Here is a 20526-nt window from a genome sequence, read left to right as displayed (position 1 = left end):
TTCATGTGGGTGTCCAATAGATGTACAAAAGTTCAACATGTACGCCAGAGAAACCATTCGAGTTTACGTCGAACTATATGAATAGTATTACATGCCTTCAAGTGTGCATACAATTTTAGTACACAGAGCTTCAATAATAGAAAATTTTGGTTCCAGTCCTATTGGAAAGTTGTCCGAAGAAGCCGCTGAATCCAGAAATAAAGATTTTGGAGCATATCGTCAAGACCATGCAAGAAACATTAGCCACAAATGAGAACATTTTAAATAATTTGTTAGCTACTTCTGATCCATTTATTTCATCGAGGAGATCGAAATTACCTAGTAAGTATGAGGAAATATCAGAAGAAGTGAAATCTCTACTACTCATACCGCAAAACCTCGAATATGATACAAAAAACTAAATATTTTAGTTTATCAATTTTAATTGGGTACGAATATAAATAATACATATGAAACGTAACATTATTATTTTTAGTTTTTTTTTTTTTTTGTCATGTACCTATATGTATATTTGGAGATTTCATGGACTATTGACCGATCGAATAATTTTTGCTTTTAATTAATCTGTTGGTATTAACGAACAAGCTGGAATAGTAAGCATCATATAAACAAACAAAAAATTTACGAACAAGCTGGAATAGCTAAGTTTTTGACCTGAACTTTTTTGGATTGTCAAATATAACTTCGATATAAAAAAAACTAAATGTATAATATCAATAATCAAATATTTTTTTTTTTAATATTACCCAGAATTAAAAAGTGACTAACATTAAAAAAAAAAAAAACAAAAAAAATTATTTTTGTTTTTAAATTCTACCCAAATTTGAAAAGTGATTCGCAATACTAAAATAAAAAATAATAATAAATAAATAAATAAAAACAAAAAAAAAACGCGAACCTTTTCGAACCATGAAACCAAGTACATTGCATAGTATATAACCCTAACTATATAAATAAATTAATCAAGTTTTGAGGAAATGTGAGGAAAATGAGTTAACGGTAAAAATGTGATTTTTCCCATACATTAATTTTTTTATTTGCTATAACTTTTTTTTAAGACTTTATGAAAAAATACGCGTATATAAAAAAGTCATGTAATGAGGCTTAAAATCGAACCCCATCAAAGTTTTTGTGTTATTAACTAATATTTTTTTCATTTCCCTAAGTCCACTGAAAGCCAAATCCCGTCCACTGTGCGGCGGAAGGTGTTGCATCCAAATTTTGGTGCAGTTGGGAAGGCCCGTACAAAGTTGTGAAGAAGATCAGGGATACCATCTACCGCATGCAAACCATTGGGAAACCACGAAGGAGATGCTAGTTGCGTTTAGATCAGGAAATTTGTCTGATCGGGACGATCAGACTTAGGTGGAGGGCAGTGTGACGAATATTAACAACACTAAGGCATACTATCATCTTTAAGCCGATACTAAGCAATCATTTGTATCTGCATAAACAATTCAATCATTATGTCTACACATATGTGCATATAACAAGCGGAGAGATATGCACAAACACATGCATATGTCTGAGATACTCACAAAAGTATGCAATCACGAAGTACCACTCACATACACACGCGCATATGAGAAGCTATAAACCATTGTGAATCAAACTAAGTGTGATATCTTCTGCATAGACGTCAAAATTCCAAAGTGATTGGATCACCTGATTTATAATTGACTATCGCTGTCTCTTTCTGTATCTCTTTCTATCACCCGCTGAAGATAGCCGGCCCTATGCGCCGCCATTTTGAACATCCTGTCAGGCAGTTGACAGATAAGATATCACACTTAGTTTGATTCACAATGCCATAAACGTGCATCTCTAGTTTATAGCTTGTAAGCTTATAGCTGGTAAACAAGTAGTACATTCTAGAAGTAGAAACGCCTAGAGGTATGCGAACGACACATCAGAGAGTATAAAAGGAACAAAAGCTGAGTAAGCAAATCAGTTTGATTTAATCACGCTATTGGTTGTGAAGTGTTATTCTGAAGTACTTTCAAGTAGTCTAATAAAGACCATTTTTGCATTATTGAATATTGGAGTGATTTATTCAACAGTTTAGTGATTCGAACGTTAGCAGAAGATTTAATAAGCGGAATTTCCCTAAATTCGTTACAATACATATACCGAGTTCAATAACGCTAGCGAAAGCTGCTTTTTTTCACCATCCGATCTTATTCAACATGTATGTGACGCATAATGTGATGTGGTGAAAATCCCACTCAAAGCAAATGTCTCGAATAGTTAGAGCGAACAAACACAACAACTGCATTTTTTGGAAAAAAATTTATTTTTGTTTAAACAATTTTGCTCATATTAGAAAGGAATCAAGTATTTTTTTTTTTATGCAGAACGAAGTTAAATATTTCAAAGTCTTATATTATGCTTCATTTGGGCAATTTTTCACACCTCTGTAAGATGTACCTTCAAATTATATTGAATATATCCTTTTCAGCTTATCTAAGCTTTCAAATGCAAAAAAAATGTTTTAAAATCGGAGCATTCTGTGTAAAGTTTTGGCGAATTAACGGTGTTCAGCGATTTTATTTTAATTTTAAACTTAAACTTTAGGGGCCGATTCAAAAAAAAAATGTCAATAACATGTACTTTTTATGTTTACAGATGTGTAAGTGCTGCAACTTTCAAAAAACTTATCGGGATCGTGATCCAGAGCGCTCATTGGAACTCCCTGAATATCAACTGATATAATAAGCATGGCAAGTATTGTTGTCTCCACTTTAGCAGTTCAACATACATTGGCTTATTCGCGTTGGATAAGCGTTAGAGAAAGTTATTCGCGTTTTATTACTTCCAAGCGATAATAAATTTTTATGATATGAACGATGCCATTCGTTCGCCAAAGATGGTTAGATAATACAACTCGTTTCATAGCCAAAATAAGTTATTCGATAGCTAAGAGAAATATCTGCAATTGCTCATTTATTTTCTTTTGTTCCAAAAGTTTATGACCCGTTTTTAGATACACCAAGTTGCTCACGCAACACAGCAATATTGGTACGAGGGTTGCACTGTTTATTTTGAAAAAATTATTCTTTGTTTGCTTATCATTTAGGTCCCATTGTTTTTGTATATACGTAGTTGTTAAAAAATAAACAAAATTGCTCCTAATGCTGAAATATGTCACCGAAACATTGAGCAAAAGGGTGAAACACAGTGTTTTATTTGTATCAACAACATTGGGTCAAAGTAGCCTACTTCAAGCTTATCTAATACTTATATTAACAATAGTTTATTAGAAATGTTGCGTTGTTGAAACATGGAAATAATTCTTCAAAGTAATCAATTAGCGACATCTTTTCGATGACAAATGGATAACTTTTTTATAACAAAGCTTTAACAAATTGGTAACACTTCGCTTACAATTCAATAGCTTTTCGGTAGCAAATGCATACAAATTGCGGTAACATATCGATGACTTTCGACAAATATTTAATTTTTTTTATAATAAATCGATAATTTTTCATTACCACGACGATAAATCGTCAAAAAAATTTATAACTTTTCTATAACCTTTGGTGTCGTTAAAAGTTTCGAAGCACTTCGATAACTTGTCTATGTCTGGTCGATAACACTTTCCTTTTCTTTCCCTTTTTTTCCTTTTCTTGCTTTTCCTTTCCTATACTCTCCATTACTTTCTGGATTCCTTCAAACGGTGAGCAAGGCTGTTAACATCGAAAAGAAATCGGAGCTATCAACAAATACCTCCACTAGGAAAATGTCGACTGTCACGAATTTGTTTCGAAATAGTCTTTAAATGAAATTGCCCCGCAATGATATCTCAAATAATCCGGAAGCGTTCCTGAAGTTATTCAGAATCGGTTCCCATATACTCTCGAAATGCGCCGAAGTACTTCCAAAATGGTCCAAGTATATATGATACAGTTCCATCCCCTCAAAATGTTATCGAAGTCCGTCAATCCTTTACGCGTGCATAAAGCTTACACTTAGCTCCAATTAGTTCATATGCATGCGCCCCTCTCCCTTAATTGAATAGCGTGACGTGTCCACTCTTAATTGAATGGTCTCTTATGTCTTCTTCTTATAGAAAAAAACTACAAGTCCATGCTTTAATTGAACAAATGATGAGTCCAGCTTTTACTGCCGTTTTAATTTTTACCACACTTTTAGGATAAGTTTAGCTTTTATTCACTCTTAAAATTAATACAGTTTTTATCACTGGCCATTCCTACATCGTCCCTTTTTCAAGGAGCATTTTTAATTTCATGGTGATCGGTTTGGGACGTAGCCGCACATTACGCCGTTCCAGATCTCATTTTCAGATTTAGATTAATTTGGGCCTTTATGTAAATAAATTTTCGAGTAATTTTTGTGATAAAATCTCCGTAGAAACTTTTTAGAAAATTTTAAGTTTTTCAGCCACAGACCGTTATATGCCTCTCGTTTGTGGAAAGTTTCAGGTCAGCCCTCGTATGTGTGTATATATGTATGTTTGTGCAAGAAAGAGCCTACGCAATCATTAGAAAAGGACCAGCGGAGTCAAATTACCGCATTTGCATATTCAATAAGGTTTATTCAAAAACAAAAAAATTACCTTAGCATCAACAAAGAACACGTACATAAATATGCATCAAATACGTCACGTAAGCAAGTCGAAGAAAAATGTTTATTGCTTTTACTAAGTGAAGGTTCCGCCTCATATTATTTACAGATAATTTAGAAATTCCTTCACAAATTTTCTTACTAAGTCTTTTCACAAGCTCTACTTCACTTTAGTAATTGTTTTTTAAGTACATAGTTGTGGTTGTTGTTGTTTTTTTTTCTTTCTTTTTTTTTCCAATCGTAAATGAGACACATAAAAAGGGTCATAAACGTTAAACGGAATGATTAAAATGATTATTGAAATGTCCACAATCGATCGCAGCAAAGGCCAATGATTCTTCCACATCACAGAAGAATTGGCTTTTGTTCTTTTTCCTTATTTAAGTTTTCTACAACTTTTCGCGCATCTGCGGCCGCATTTGTGGCCTCGTGACTGCAGTTAATATGGAATTTATTATAACAGTTTGTTAGTGGAGCGGTTAGATAGTCTTTTAACCCCGCTAGTGGGAGAGAAGACATCTAAACATTTTGATTAATACATCTGCGTATTAAAGTCATCTGCAGCATTTTTTGGTACATGAGTAAATCATGTCATGCTATTAATATCTTGCATGTTTCATTAGAAATTTATTGGTCAATATTTCAGCCGTAAAATTCATTCAACCAAATGTTTGTAAAAATCTTGGTTTTTTCTACTAAATTACTCACTTCATTGAATTTCAGTTTTTTGTTGGGCAAAATAATATATTTTTCGCTGTCTCTCTCCTCAAATGTAAGCTAATATTTTTCTAATCCTAATTTTTAAGTCATACATACATATGTACATAAACAGCCGCCTGTGAAGAAGGTACCCTCGTTTTTTCTAAGAAATACTAATACATAGTAGTCCCTTGTATTTTCGCAGATGACTTCATAGCTACTGCTTAGGAAGGCCTGTCATAACAAATTTGTGTCATACGGGAATTTTTGTTTGAGGTTTATTTTACAGAGTAGGATTAATGTTTCGTTTAAATAAATAGCATCTCAAATATCGAAGTAGCTAGACGATGGCGCCATATCGTAGCTGAGGTAAGTGAAGATAGGAACATTATGTTTGATTTAATTGAATTTTATTTATTTACTAGCAGACCCGGCAGACGTTGTTCTGCCCTAAATTTGGTCTATCTGCATACATTTTGATAAGCTTTTTCCGTCTAACTCTGCCCTCGCCCCTCTACACTTTTTCCTAATCTTTGTATTCACTCCTCCCTCCGTATTTTTCGCTTCATCTTTTTCCATCTTTGTCTCATTCTATCTCTTTCTCACTCTCCTTCTCCTTCTCAACGACCCCATGTTTTGGCCTATATCTCGAGACCCTAGTCACCTAGGGGTATGAAAATTACCCTCTACTAAAGCATTCATCAACAGCTTTCGTTTGATATCCATATTGTATAAACACATTAACGTTTTGGTCTATATCTCGAGACCGTAGTCAGCAATAGTTATGAAAACTACCCTGTACTAAAGCAATCATCAACAGCTTTCATTTGTTATCCATATTCTATAAACACATTCTAGGGGTACCCAGGTCAACGTTTTGGTCTATATCTCGAGACCGTAGTCAGCAATAGTTATGAAAACTACCCTGTACTAAAGCAATCATCAACAGCTTTCATTTGTTATCCATATTCTATAAACACATTCTAGGGGTACCCGGGTCAACGTTTTGGTCTATATCTCGAGACCCTAGTCACCCAGAGGTATGAAAATCACCCTCTACTAAAGCACTCATCAACAGCTTTCATTTGTTATCCATGTTGTATAAACACATTCTAGGGGTGCCCGGGTCCACGTTTTGGCCTATATCTTGAGACCCTAGTCACTAACAGGTATGAAGACTACCCTGTACTAAAGCACTCATCAGCAGCTTTCGTTTGATATCCATATTGTATAAACACATTCTAGGGGTGCCCAGGTCCACGATTTGGCCTATATCTCGAGACCTTAGTCACCAGTAGGTATGAAAACTACCCTGTACTAAAGCACTCATCAACAGCTTTCGTTTGATATCCATATTGTATAAACACATTCTAGGGGTGCCCGGGTCCACGTTTTGGCCTATATTTCGAGACTTTAGTCACCAATAGGTATGAAAACTACCCTGTACTAAAGCACTCATCAACAGCTTTCGTTTGATATCCATATTGTATAAACACATTCTAGGGGTGCCCGGGTCCACGTTTTGGCCTATATCTCGAGACCCTAGTCACCAATAGTTATGAAAACTATCCTGTACTAAAGCACTCATGAACAACTTTCATTTGATATCCATATTGTATAAACACATTCTAGGGGTACCCGGGTCCACGTTTTGGCCTATATCTCGAGACCCTAGTCACCAATAGGTATGAAAACTACCCTGTCCTAAAGCACAATCAACAGCTTTCATTTGATATCCATATTGTAGAAACATATCCCAGGATTACCCAGGTCCACGTTGTGATCTCAAGACCTTAGCCAGAACGGGATAAAAAGTATCCTATGTCCGTTCCCTCTCCACCAATTTTCAGCCAAATCGGTTTATCCGTTACTGAGTTATGCGTAATGTAACTAACACCACTTTCTTTTATATATATAGATTTTTTTTTTGTTATCTCAGATTTATTTATTTCTTCAACACCCTCTCTCTCACTCGCCGCCAACAGTTCTCCAAACCCCATTTCTACTCCCCTTTCCTTGCATCCAATTCCACTCCCAATTCCTTTCTCACTCCAACCACGTGCGGAAAATCCTATTCCAAAACCCTGCGACGGAAGTCCAAGATACCAGCAGTTTCAAAGGGCTGGGACAAAAGGGGCGGTTAGAGGCGTTGGTTTCACATAAAAACCTATGTTTTAAGATGCCGAATTTCTTTGCAGTGCTTACAGCCGTCCATTTATTTGCATATTCAGCATTTCATTAGTAACCTTTAAGTTGAGAATTTTCACCTCATTATTTAATTTATGTTATACGGAGGCGGCCCCCGTGGTGTGGTGGTAGCGTACTCCGACTGCCACACCGAAAATTCTGGGTTCACGCCCTGAGCAAAGCAACATCAAAAATTTAGAAACAAGTTTTTTCAATTAGAAGAAAATTTTCTCAGGCGAGGTCGCCCATTGGCAGTGTTTGGCACGCACTCCGAGCGTGTTTCTGCTATAAAAAGCTTCTCAGTGAAAAGTCATCTGCCTTGCAGGTGCCGTTCAGGATCGGCATAAAACAAGTAGGTCCCCTCTCGCCAATGTGTAAGAAAACTTCAAAGAAGCGAGACCCAAATTGGAAGAGAAGCTCGGCCTAAAATCTCCTCGGATGTTATCGCGCCTTACAATTATTTTTTTTATACGGAGACATCGCGGTGTAGTGCTGAGCCAGTATTCTAGCAGGCCTGCAGCCTTACACTATGTGGGCCGACGCGTAACACATAAGTGGCTTGCTTACCAACTGCTTTATAAATCGTTGGCAGCGTTGCAAGTGACTTGATGATTAAGCTGGGGCCCTGTGTTTTAGATATAATTTCGGTTGCATGAGCATGGAAAGTGAGACTGCTATTGAAAGCTTTGTTCAAAATTTTTGGATATCTGACAGTCGGTAGCGCAATGCCATCGATGGGGATGTCCAAAAGCCCCCCACGTCGTTCATAGGATCGCAGTGGTCATTGATGATACTAACCTACATGAGGTGAAAAATTTGTAAAGAACATGGTTTATTTTTCGAAGAGCCTGATCCGGTCCATTTATTGTTTCCGCCGTCCACATACTAAACAGATCATCTCGCAAAGTTTTGTAGTAAATTTCCATGGTTGAATGTGCCACAGGCCTTTCAATCGCCACCCATGAGCACTGTTTTTACTTTATCAGCAATTTATCGGGTGGAATCACTTTTCTGGCATATTTTTTTGAATTCGACAGCACTTTATCCAGTTTGTCGCAGATACCGACGGATTTTTCGTCATTGTATTGCGTCGTATTTGAACATCGGCGGAGAAGTCGAAGATCTTTAGTTGTTCCTCCCATGCAATCCGTTTGTTTTCACTCACCATCCATCTGATGTCTTTATTGACGTTCCCAATCTGGGACTCCGCAGGATGTATCTAACTCACAAGATCAAGTTCTCTCACTGAGGCTGCAGCTTTTGCAGAGAAATATGGTAGGATTTCTGGTATTTTACCAGAGAGAATGCTTGTGCTCCCCGTACCGGACATCAGTGAAAGTGCAAGGTGCCGATGTTATGAAATCAGCTGGTCGTTCTAATGTGTGGGTTGGTGGGTAGATGGTCGGATGTTAGAGTTAGTATTGCCTCTCAATCAAAAAACATATATGACGCTATGTTCGTTGAAATCTTCAAGAAATTTGAAATTTTTGGAAGTGAGCTTCGCACTGATATTAAGGCGGTGCCAGCAGTAGTTAGGCGAGGATAGAGGTGTTTAAGATTTGGCATAGCCTGACCAAACAGATATATCTCATTCTGAGTTACTGTTACCTGCAGCCGATGCCAAGTTCAAAAATATTATATTGCCCGTTATTATTGGTGATGATCATTCGCGATCTATAGACAATGTATGGACGGCATTGCCGTCGCAAGTTCGTAAAATAGTCCAGCGGTTAGCTTCGTAGATGCATATAAAAACTTGTTTGATGTGCAATCATTTTTGCTCACGGTATGGGAGAAACCAGAATGTAAGCGTAGTTTTTAAAAGTGATGTGCTATAAAGAGGGAATACAGACATTAAATGTAAGCGTAGTGTGTGGTATTGTTATGATGTGTGAGGGCTTACAGAATGTAAGCGTAAGTGTAGTCGTTACATTAAGGCGTTATGTGGAAAAAATGTATGCGGTAGAGTTGATATGAGCGTAAGCAGTCAAGAAAAGAACTTCTTATCTACTTCTTTTAGGCAAGCTATCGGTTTGTTTTAAGCGTGCTGTCGGCGGGGTAGATAAAAGATATCGATTTGTGATCGAAAACTTAGTATTGAAAACAAAGGTTGTCAATGATTTATCTATTTTTTCAGATGATTTATCGATTTAATATCGAATTTTATCGACTACCTGCCGAAAAGTTATGGATATGTTATCAAAAATTAGTGAGTTGCTAAGGAAGAGTAGTCGATTTATTATCAAAAACTTATCAAATATTTATCAAAACCTGGTCGATGTGTTATCGGAAAAATATTGAAACTAAATGAAATGTCGATATGCAATCAAAAAGCATTTAATCGAAAAGTGGTCAACTTTAGTCGGTGTTTTACCAATTCGTCATCGGCGTATTTTAGGCTTGTTTTCAAAAACTTATCGGTTGTTATTTTAAAGCTATTGCTTTACTTTTGAAATTTTATCAATTTGTTATAAAAAAGTTATCGATTTCTATCACAAATTTGCTATCGCCGATTTGTTATCGACGACTTGTTGGTTTTTTTGTATAACGGATACCGATAAAATTGATGAAATATCGATAACAAGCCCATAAGAAACCAATAAAAAGTCGATGACTAAGCGATAACAAAAAGATAACTTGACGACGAAAAGTTGACAATAAAGCAATGAGTTATCGCTATCGGTTGTTATAAGGTATGCCAATCCATTATTCTGAAAATTCCGTTATTGTAAAAATTGGAATCAAGGGAAGGAAAGTGCTTTCTGACACGCTTTTTCGCAAGGGGCACACCCCAGGGTGGTGTCCCTTCTCCTCTACTATGGAAACTAACGGTAAACTCACTATTAAAATATACTAGTTGGGGGAGCGGGAAGATTGTGGCATATGCAGATGACCTAGCGATTTCTTACAGAGGCAAGTTCCCTCAAACTTTATGCGACTTGATGCAGGTATCATTGCGAGAGGCTTTCCTATGGGCTTCCCAATGTGTACTCACTGTCAATTCAGATAAAGTTGAGCTTGACTTATATACTAAACGATATAATTTACCATCGTTAACATGCGCCTGGCAGATAAGGCCAAATTTCGAGGTGTAGTTTTGAACAAAAAGCTAAACTGGAAGGACAACGTCATTCAGCGACAAAAGAAAGTGTACATTGCATTATATACGTATAAAAGAGCCATTGCCAAAAAAATGGGGACTCACCCCATACATATGTAGATGGATTTATACCGCGATTATCCGACCAATACTACTGTATGTGATAGTTGTATGGTGGCCAGCTTTGAGCAAGGCGTCAAAGCTAAACTTGTTGGGTGAAGTCCGCAGATCCAGCATGATCAGCATAACCGGTGCTCTAAGAACAAAGCCTAGCAAAGCTCTTCAGGTCATTCTTGATATTCTTCCATTGGATCTAATTGGTTATCGAGCGGCGGCAACGTCAACCCTGCGCTTAAGGCAGTTGTCGTGTTGGAACAACAAGACCACAGGACACTCCATTATACTAAACAAAATACAGTTTTCTTCCTCCTAGCACGGATCGCTGTGCGACCGCAACAGTTGCAGAGATGGCCCAACAGAACCGTGTGCACCTCACATGGGTCCCTGGACATAGGGACATCGAGGGATACTGCATTGCAGATGAACTCGCTAGATTGGGTACAACCAGGCAGATTCTTCCTGACCAAGAACGCTTTGGTATGCCGCTCTTCATATGCAAGCTAATGCTAAAAAAACACATCCACCGTCAAGTCGACGAAAGATGGCTACAAACTCCGGGGTGTCGAACATCGAAGCAAACATGGCCAAAATGGGATCCTAAAAGATCCCGTCATATGTACAACTTAAGTAGGGATACTATTTCCACACCTGTGAGCTTTTTCAAAATCTCGAAATTATTTGTCTCTGATAAAGTTATCGAGCACTTGATACTCACGTCCTTTTTTCAGGGCTTAAATCATATACATATATCTAATTAATATATAAACATAATGCTTTATTTTAAAATCATACATAATTTACGGGAGGCTCAAATCATTCATACCTTCACTCAATTAGTGTCAACACATTGCTAAATTACCGAGTAACACTTTTTAAGTACTCAATGATTAACATAAATTGTTAATAACAAGAAAAAATAACTGTTTTTTTTTTTTTTTGTTTCAAGTAGTCAACAATCATTCATAATTAACGTACAATGTCAATTTCATATGTATAGATGATGTAGAGGAAAGGGGTGTCATATTACGTAACGTTGCACGTGTATGCGTTTAACCCCATAAGGCCGATATCTGTGCGTGCCCGTACAAGAAGCGGTGCTGAGGAAAGTGAAATTCAAAATACTTATTTATTAGAGAAAATACCAAAAAAAAATGTATTTGACTGACAACAGCCCTCACCCCCATTACTCACTGTTGCTGTTATTAACCAGTTTTAGATGCTTATCGCAAAAATAAAAACTATTATTTATTATATGTCAGCACTTTGCATGTATTATGTGTGGTGAAAGAAAAAAAAAATATCAGATATGCCGGCACAAATAATTTTTTTAAATGACAATGACAGATGCGTACATTTGTGACAAGATCGCTCAAGAGGGGTGGTGTTTTAAGGTGTGGTGGTTGTTTGTTTGAATAGCTAGTATTGCAAGTTGATGATGATGCAGGCATCGAGTTACCGATAAGCCACAACAATATTTTATGTTACATTTCGGGGTTGCAGTTCGGCTAATCACAAACGTTGGTGTTGCCATTTCAACTACTTTTGTTGAGTTCATTATTTTGAGATTAGGTATTGCTCACTTTTTTAAGATAACGCCCTTCACAACAATCACCACAGTCAAACAATTCAAAGCTTATTAACACGTTTGGAAATTCTGTGTAGTGGGAGACGCAATACGAGTAAGATTCACAACGTGAAAGTTACCAATAAAAAATATCTTTCGGAATCTGAAGAAAAATCAAAACTTGAATATCCCCCTTATGGGCAATCATCGAAAGAGAACTAATGCAACAGCAGTCACAAATTGGTGAAGCAAATTTGGAGGTGGCGGTACTGGCGGTGTTGGAAACCGCAAATTTCATCTGTACATTAGGTTGGGCAAAAATAAATTATATACTTTTGGTTAAGTACTAACGGTTCATCACTATTGCGTTATAAACCATACAAGTGACAAGAGGTCTACCTCAATGTTAAGAAGAGCTACTCCCCTTCCTTTGCTTCCAAATAAGGGGTCGTTAGAAATACTTTCAGAGCCGGGCATGTTCCTTGTTTCGCATACCATGACTTTTTGAGCGAAGACTTTGGGCTTTTTTATACGTTGCATTATGCTCGTATTTGTATAGTGCTCATACATCTCGACTTTTTTTTTTAATCAAGAAGTAGTATAATCTTCTTACGACACCATCCATCTTATCCAACAAAACAGGTATGATGAGAGAGCTGCAGATCGTAATTTTTCTTCGTCGAGAGAGAACTTTACTTCTCATTTGTCTACTCGGTTCTGAAACTTGATGAGCATACCATTCTCTGGCTGGAGAGGGTGGCCTATACACCTAGCATCACTCTAGTCTATATTCTTCAAAGTTGGAGAAGGGTTTAAGTCATGTTCTTATCTAAAGTAAGCAGAAGAACACTTGAACACATGCTTTATCTTCTTCGAGATAAATGTACTGTAAGGGCTCTTTGACATCCACATAGCGTCGGTTCTAAACGGATACAAGTTAACATGTATCAGGTTACAACAAACTGCCAACCAAATAGTGTTCATCGGGGATGGGGTGCAAGGAATGGATGCAACTTCACTTTACACCGATGCATACAAAGTGGACTACGGCGTGGAAGCTTGTCTCTGTCAGTTCGGGTGGTATTTTCCAACTGAAGTTTTGGGTATAGAGGTCCTGTTCGATCCTGTCGGAGGACTCGGTGAGAAACAATGAAGTATTCAATTTCTCAGATAGCCAAGCGCATATTGGCGCAGCTTACTTCGCAAACATAACCCTTATTTGGATTTCTGGCCACAGAAGCATTGAGGGCAATGACAAAGTAGACGAGCTTTCAAAGATGGGGTCACTGCAGGATGCAGCGGAGGTGGTTCAGATGCATTATCCACTCAGATTGTAGTCTCTAGATGGTACTCCCTGGAAACCTGAAAGATATTCAAGCGAACTTGGCCAACTTACGATAGCGGGAAGACAAAGGATCTGCTAAATAGTTTAATGGGAAAAATCTTTAGAGTCACTAACACAATCACGAGACAATAGCCGCTTGGCCTGCAAGCTGAGAGTGGCGATCCATTTTAACAGCATTTGCAGGAGCTACGGCAAGGAGGGCAGCAAAGAAACAACGGCCGATTCGAATTCCCAGCTCTAGCGCACACTAGATTTCAAACTATCAGTTATATATCAGGAGGTTGCTAAATGGTCTGTAAAATATATCGGCAAGTTCATTGACTTGAACGGAGCACCGAAAGACGTCATGCTTTCCATTTATTTCTATGTAGCCTTCTTTCTTTCCCTGTTGCGTCACAATAACACTTTAATACAAGGCGCATTGCGACGTGCGTACGCAGAGCGGTCCTATAAGCTATGTCCTTTTCTTCCGAGGTAGCGCAAAGTTCCGTTTCGATTAGAAAAAGTTTTTCTACAGGGGTCTCCTATCGGCATTGGTATGGGAAACACTCCGAATGTTTTTTTGCTTCTCCGCTTCAATCCCCTCGGAGGTAAATCGCGCCAAGTATGTACATAGTTATTTACAGGTTGTTTTTGCGTTCTCGCTGGAAGCCTATGGTGCCCACAGCGTGGGCACGTAACAGAAAAGAAACGTTCCTCCACTGCCCTGCTACATAGTCATTTCGAATATTGCTCTCAGTATGGTTTCGTTAGAACATTCTTTGATAAATTGGAGGAAAGAGATTAGTTATTTTCAGCGTGAAGGCTGTCCACCCGCTGCCTCCGAATTGTATATAAAATCCGAGCAAAATAGAAAGCATTTGCCCAAAAAAATCGCCCCACCCTAACATAAACATATGCATGTATTTGTGTTTAAATATACACACATGGTCACCCACAGATATATGCCATTTACATCGATTTTTGACGCTCATCAGCTTATGCGCCCAATAGTATGCAATCAGTTATGCCCTTAGAACTAATATTCAGCACATGTTAGTGAACTCTCACATTCTAAGCACGTACATTTTCACGAATTCGGCCTGCAGTAGTTACATAGACCCAAAATGGCATATAGAACATTTGCCTGTCGAAAACTAAAAATCGACACGGCAATCAACGTAACTTTTACCGGGCCGCACGTGCCGATAATGCCGAATTTGTGAAGGATTTGACTTTCTCTGCATGCACGATGATACACACATACGTATGTATATTTGCTTAGGCGTGTGTATGGAGATGTTGGTATAGCACGTCTTGACTGACAGTGTTAAATGCCTATGAAGCTTCGTATTTAATCAAATTCTCGTTTGTAGATATTGTGTATGTGTGTATGCGTACACGCTATTTAGGTAAGTATTTGTGTTACTTTAGGGCGGATGTTGGCATAGAAAATCTGTCAGTTTGCAGCCACAATAACAACGACAAATAACGAAGACACACGTCTCCAATTATAGGTGTCATAAAGACTTTTGGACAATGATTAAATTGACTTGAATTTCAATTTCTTTTCCCTATCATTGTTGCTTTATTCATGTGTTTTTTGTTGTTGGCGTAAGATAACATTATCAATTAGTTAAACATATTTGACGTTTGTATGTTCTTCATTATAACGACCTTATCGTTAATTTCAATACACTTTACTTGTAATTCATTGTCCATGTGGAGATATTTCCCCATCCTTTCTCCTGGCTATCAAACATACAAATCCTGTGACGAGTTCGTATTGCATTTATCGCCTGACCTTGTTCTTACACAAGAGAATTTGTTCTCTTAATATGCTAACGTTTGGCAAAACTCTGAGTGTTTGTTTCTTCCATGAAAAGCTTCCCAGCGAAAAACATCGCAATGACAATTCAAGATCAGATGACCTTGGGAGATTTCGAGATTCAAGTTTCTGGAAAGAGTTATGGACCTGTGCGCTGCGACGACGGTAAGTATCGACGGAGATTAAATTTTGAACTGTGCGATGTACATACACGCCAGGTCACGGTTGGTGGGTTGATTGCTATACTCCCCGCGCAGAGAAATCGGGCCATTTTGATACACTTTCTCCCGTAACCAATTAACTGTTAGACTGATGTACGCTATGCTTTTTTCACTGAAACCATTTGCTAAAATTAATATAGCTACTGATGTTCTTTATGGAGCAATTTTATATCGCCCTTAAATCGAGGTCGCAAAACTGCTTAAGTAAATTATATTCGCTAGGGATGGGCACTAGAAAAGGAAATGGGTAACTGTTTCCTTACAACGCAATAATTCCTTACAAGGCAATAATCTCGCATAGCACAGCATCTTAATGCATGTTAGAGTGTAAGCAGTCTCTGGAGAAAATCGGGACAGGGAGAAGCATACATCTATATTTGGTCCCAGGGCATATGGGAATAGATGGGAATGAAAAAGCGGACGAACTAGCTAAAAAGGGCGCATCCCTTGAAGCTTGCTCAGTAGACGTCCCAATTAGACTGGACGAGATTAAGCGAAGGCGAGACGTGCACATGATCGACCAAGCGGGAAAGGCGTGGGTTGAAGCGCGGGACTGTAAAGTGTCGAAAATTATGTGTAGGTCTTACAACCTTAGACTAACTAATTTGCTTCTATCATTAAAAAGAGAGGACTGTAGACTCATGACGGGTATTCTGACTGGACACTGCCTTCTGACGTCACATGCTTTTAAATTAGGCTTGGTCAGTGATAGCAGATGTAGGAAGTGAGGGTTGGAGGAGGAAACGATCGAGCACGTTCTGTGCTCGTGCCCTGCACTTGCCAGGCTAAGACTCCAACTATTAGTAGTGGTACAGCTGTCAGATCTAGAAGCTGTAAGTGGTTTAAGTCCTAAGAAGCTTCTAGTATTTGCCAAGAGGACGGAATTATTTTATAACATAGGTCCTGGTTTTTGATAGGGGTTTTCAGCTTGGCCGTAAAACAAACTTCTGGTAACACTACGGACTCATTCAGTCTATGTGAGGGCCTAATGGACCGGCCAGTTCAACCTAACCTAACCTTCCTTACAACGCTCCTGTCTACAGACCCTACACATGTCGCTGAAGGGGTTATCCATTCTTTACTCATGTGGGTCAAACGGCCAATGTGCTGTTATTGTGACTGTGATCCTAGATAGTGCTTTCTTACAATTATTTATAAAATTATCGGTCTTTTTTTTATGTAGTCTGGCCAAGTTTGGTTATTTGACTGGTGCCCGTAGAGTACCAATCTCGATTTGCGGTTTTATTGAAATTGTCTCTCCAAGTCAGTGATCGTCACCCCATAAGCGCTTTCACGCAATTGTTTTTATAAAACGCTCAGGCAAGCGCACCATAAAGGCGAGCGCACCACACATCCCCGCGCGCACGTATTTTATCCTCTCGCCTACAACCGAATGTATTCTGCTGTACCCATTAGGAACTAAACTGCTATAATTTCGTGTAAAATTACTTTTGAAGTAATATTTTTGGGTATATTTTTGGTTCACCTGTACGAAAACAATGAAGCTTTGTTTGACTTATTTAATAATTAAATTTAAAATTAAATTAAATTTTAATTGAACGCACGTAAAAGTATTTTTAAATGCATTCAAGAAAACAACGCGATACGTGAATTTTGAAAGCTACCAAGCCCGACAGGGTTTGTGTACATTCCAGCGCCATTTCTGCTCGCTTATTGGTTGTCGCTATTTTTTTTAGAAAACAAAATGAAGAATAGACATGCACTGACAAAAATTTATTTCGTCGTCACTTGCATAAGCTTAAAAATTGAATATGGAATATGGAAAGTTTGAAGTAAGAAGATAATTTAAAATTATCACTCATTTACCTAACAGAATATGATATGAGGCGGCCACCGTGGTGTGATGGTAGCGTGCTCCGCCTACCACACCGTATGCCCTGGGTTCACACCCCGGGCAAAGCAACATCAAAATTTTATAAATAAGATTTTTAAATTAGAAGAAAATTTTTCTAAACGGGGTCGCCCCTCGGCAGTGTTTGGCAAGCGCTCCGGGTGCATTTCTGCCATGAAAATCTCTCAATGAAAACTCATCTGCCTTGCAGATGCCGTTCGGAGTCGGCATAAAACATGTAGATCCCGTCCGGCCAATTTGTAGGGAAAATCAAGAGGAGCACGACGCAAATTGGAATTTTCGAAGTTTTTACAGTGTACTTTATGCTAGCTCCGTCGCCACTTTGTTTTTATTTTTTGGATTTCAAAGTAGGTGTGGTCACGTTTCCATAAGAAGCTTTTGGCGATCTCTGCTCCAATTGATGAAAGCACTCAAATCACCGTGACTGCCACTATGATGCCTAATGGTCCAACGGCGGTTGCTAGTTCACCCGCTTTTTCATTGCCGTCACAATAACTGTTACTAAGTATCAAGTGAGTGTGGTTGTTGTCAAGTTTGCTGCCTCTCGTAGTTCGATTGGACCCAACAATTTGGCATACCAAGCGCAAGTTTTTGTTGCTGCTGTAGCGATAATGGCACTCGGCGAAGGCTTTGGGGAATGCTATCGATGTTCATGGCCCTTTGCCGGCTGCAGATCCGGTACGCTCCGGTAACAAGCACCATAAAGGTACTAACCCGACCATCTAGGGAACGATTTGGTATGCCCACATGTAACCTTCCAGGCCATACCGCCCTCCCCTAGAACCATCAGGAGTGCCAGAGCCTCGACTCTTAATGAAACAGGATTCGCCACGGGTAGGTGAGGTTGAGAATTGGGTTGGAGAAAGACCCCGAAACTGCGGCTTCGCATGTCATTTAAAGCCATTTAAAGCCATTTAAAGCAAAGAAAAGATAAGAATGTGTATCGATCAACACTCACGGAGTTCTCGCTCAATTTGTTCTCTCTTCTCCTTTAGTTGTATCCATTGTTCGTCTTTTCCATTCTCCGTCGTTTTTCTCACTACCACATCTCCTCCCTTATCGACTCATTCTCTTTCTTCCTCTTTTTGCTCTTCGTCTCTCGCTCTATTCACTTTCACTTTCACCCGCTCTCTGACTGTACTCTTCCTCCTTTTCCCCCCTCATCCTTTCAATTCCACGAACGGTTTATTCCCCTCTTTATTTCTCTTCATCTTCTTCTTTTTATGGGTCCTTCTCACCCCTTTATCTTCTCCCGCAAATCCCTTTCGCTATTCGCCATTCTCTCTATTCTTTTTCCTCTTGTTTCCATTTCCATTCCCTTTTCTTTTCTTCATATCACTCCGTCTTCAACGAATTTATCGTCCTACTTCTCTCACGGTCTCTTCTCTCCCATTCCTACCCGTCTACTGCTTCCTTTTTTCCTCCGACTCTTATCTCTTGTAAATATAATCATGATTCACCTACTTTTTCAAAACTGCTTCTTACGTTATCTGTTATTCGAAAACCAGTCTAATTCTCTGACCTCTTCTTCTTTTTCAGTTATTCTTTTTTAACTATCTCCTTCCCTCCTAAGGACACTGTAACAATTATATGATGTGTTCTTGAAGTTCTGGCTGAGATTTTACGGATTTGCATTCATTCTTGAAGAGGGCGTTGCACCGCCCGTTCTCCCGAAATTGCCTACTTCTTTATCTCTATAATGCGTATATCCAGTTCTCCAGAAATAGTGGCCTACTGAAATGTATTTTAAAAGGTTTACTCTCTACTTTAGCCAAACTTGCTCCTATTTCCCTTATATTCCTCTAAACTAATCCATTAAATTTACCTCGTCTCTGCTCTCCCTCCTTTTTCCGCTCTTATATCGGCTCAGTGTGCCAAGTATAAGTTAAGGTATGATCCCACCACCTACATACCAAAGGCATTTCCTTGCATATAACCTGCTGCAGAAATAGGCAATACCAGGGCAACAGAAAACTAAAGCGTCAATAGTCAGTTGATGCAGCTTACCAACAATCCAACTACATTAGAAACATAACTTGCCTAAATGCCTGACATCACAGCATAGCAACAACAATTGCACGAGTTGGGTACGCAGCCCAACAGCATCCCACAACCCGCTATCTGCCTTTGCCTAACAAACCAGATATGATATTATAATCAGCATAGCAACATCATATGCGTGAGCTCGTTTATTATCACAACAAAGGGTGATCGCCGCTTGCACTTATCTTAGCAACAGCAGGCTGGGCATGCAGCACATAAGCATTGTCTGCTTTACCACCCACTGCATAGCAAGCAAAGCTTGGGTGACAAGCTTGTCAGGTAGGCCAGCAGCCTACGCCGCGATATGAAGTGATGTGCGTCTGATCAGCACAACTCTGTTGCTAGGTCGTTAGCAATAACATCAAAGCGACCTATTCTGCATAACAACATGATGGGCATACAGCACACAAGCATTGCCCGCCTTACCACCCACTGCATAGCAAGCAACGTTTGGTTGACGAGCTTGGTAGGTAGGCCAGCGGTACAACAGGTTATGCCTTGATATGACTGATGCACGTCCGAAGCAATACAATTCGGTTGCTCGGTTGCTAGCAATAGCATCATAACGACCTTTTTCTGCACAACAACATCAACAGGTGAATACCGCTGATCACAAGGGTAATTAAGGCGGTATCATCGCCCTTCAAAGGCAGTTCGTCTTTGGAAGTAAAGTAAGGTTGCAAAGCAACCAATTTAATTTATTAAATAAAGGTGATTAACTAATATAAAATAAAGTTTGTGTTTTATTTGGAATAAGCAATATGACTTGCTTAACTGGCGCCCAACTAGGAAAAGAACCAAGTGTCCTGTGAAAAAATAAATGTCCTTAAAAAAGGATAGTGACTTAACAGAAAATACAATTTGATATCCTTACAAAAGGAAGTGTAAAAAATTAAAAACTTAACTTTTCATAAATTATCCTTATAAAGAGGAAAAACTATTAAATTTTGAAAAGTGGAAAAGTGTAACAAAAATAATAAATA

The sequence above is a fragment of the Eurosta solidaginis genome, chromosome 4, assembly GCF_040869045.1.
Source record: "Eurosta solidaginis isolate ZX-2024a chromosome 4, ASM4086904v1, whole genome shotgun sequence".
Lineage (NCBI taxonomy): Eukaryota > Metazoa > Arthropoda > Insecta > Diptera > Tephritidae > Eurosta > Eurosta solidaginis.
The sequence above is the reverse complement of the archived record's forward strand: the minus strand, read 5'-3'. Positions refer to the sequence as shown.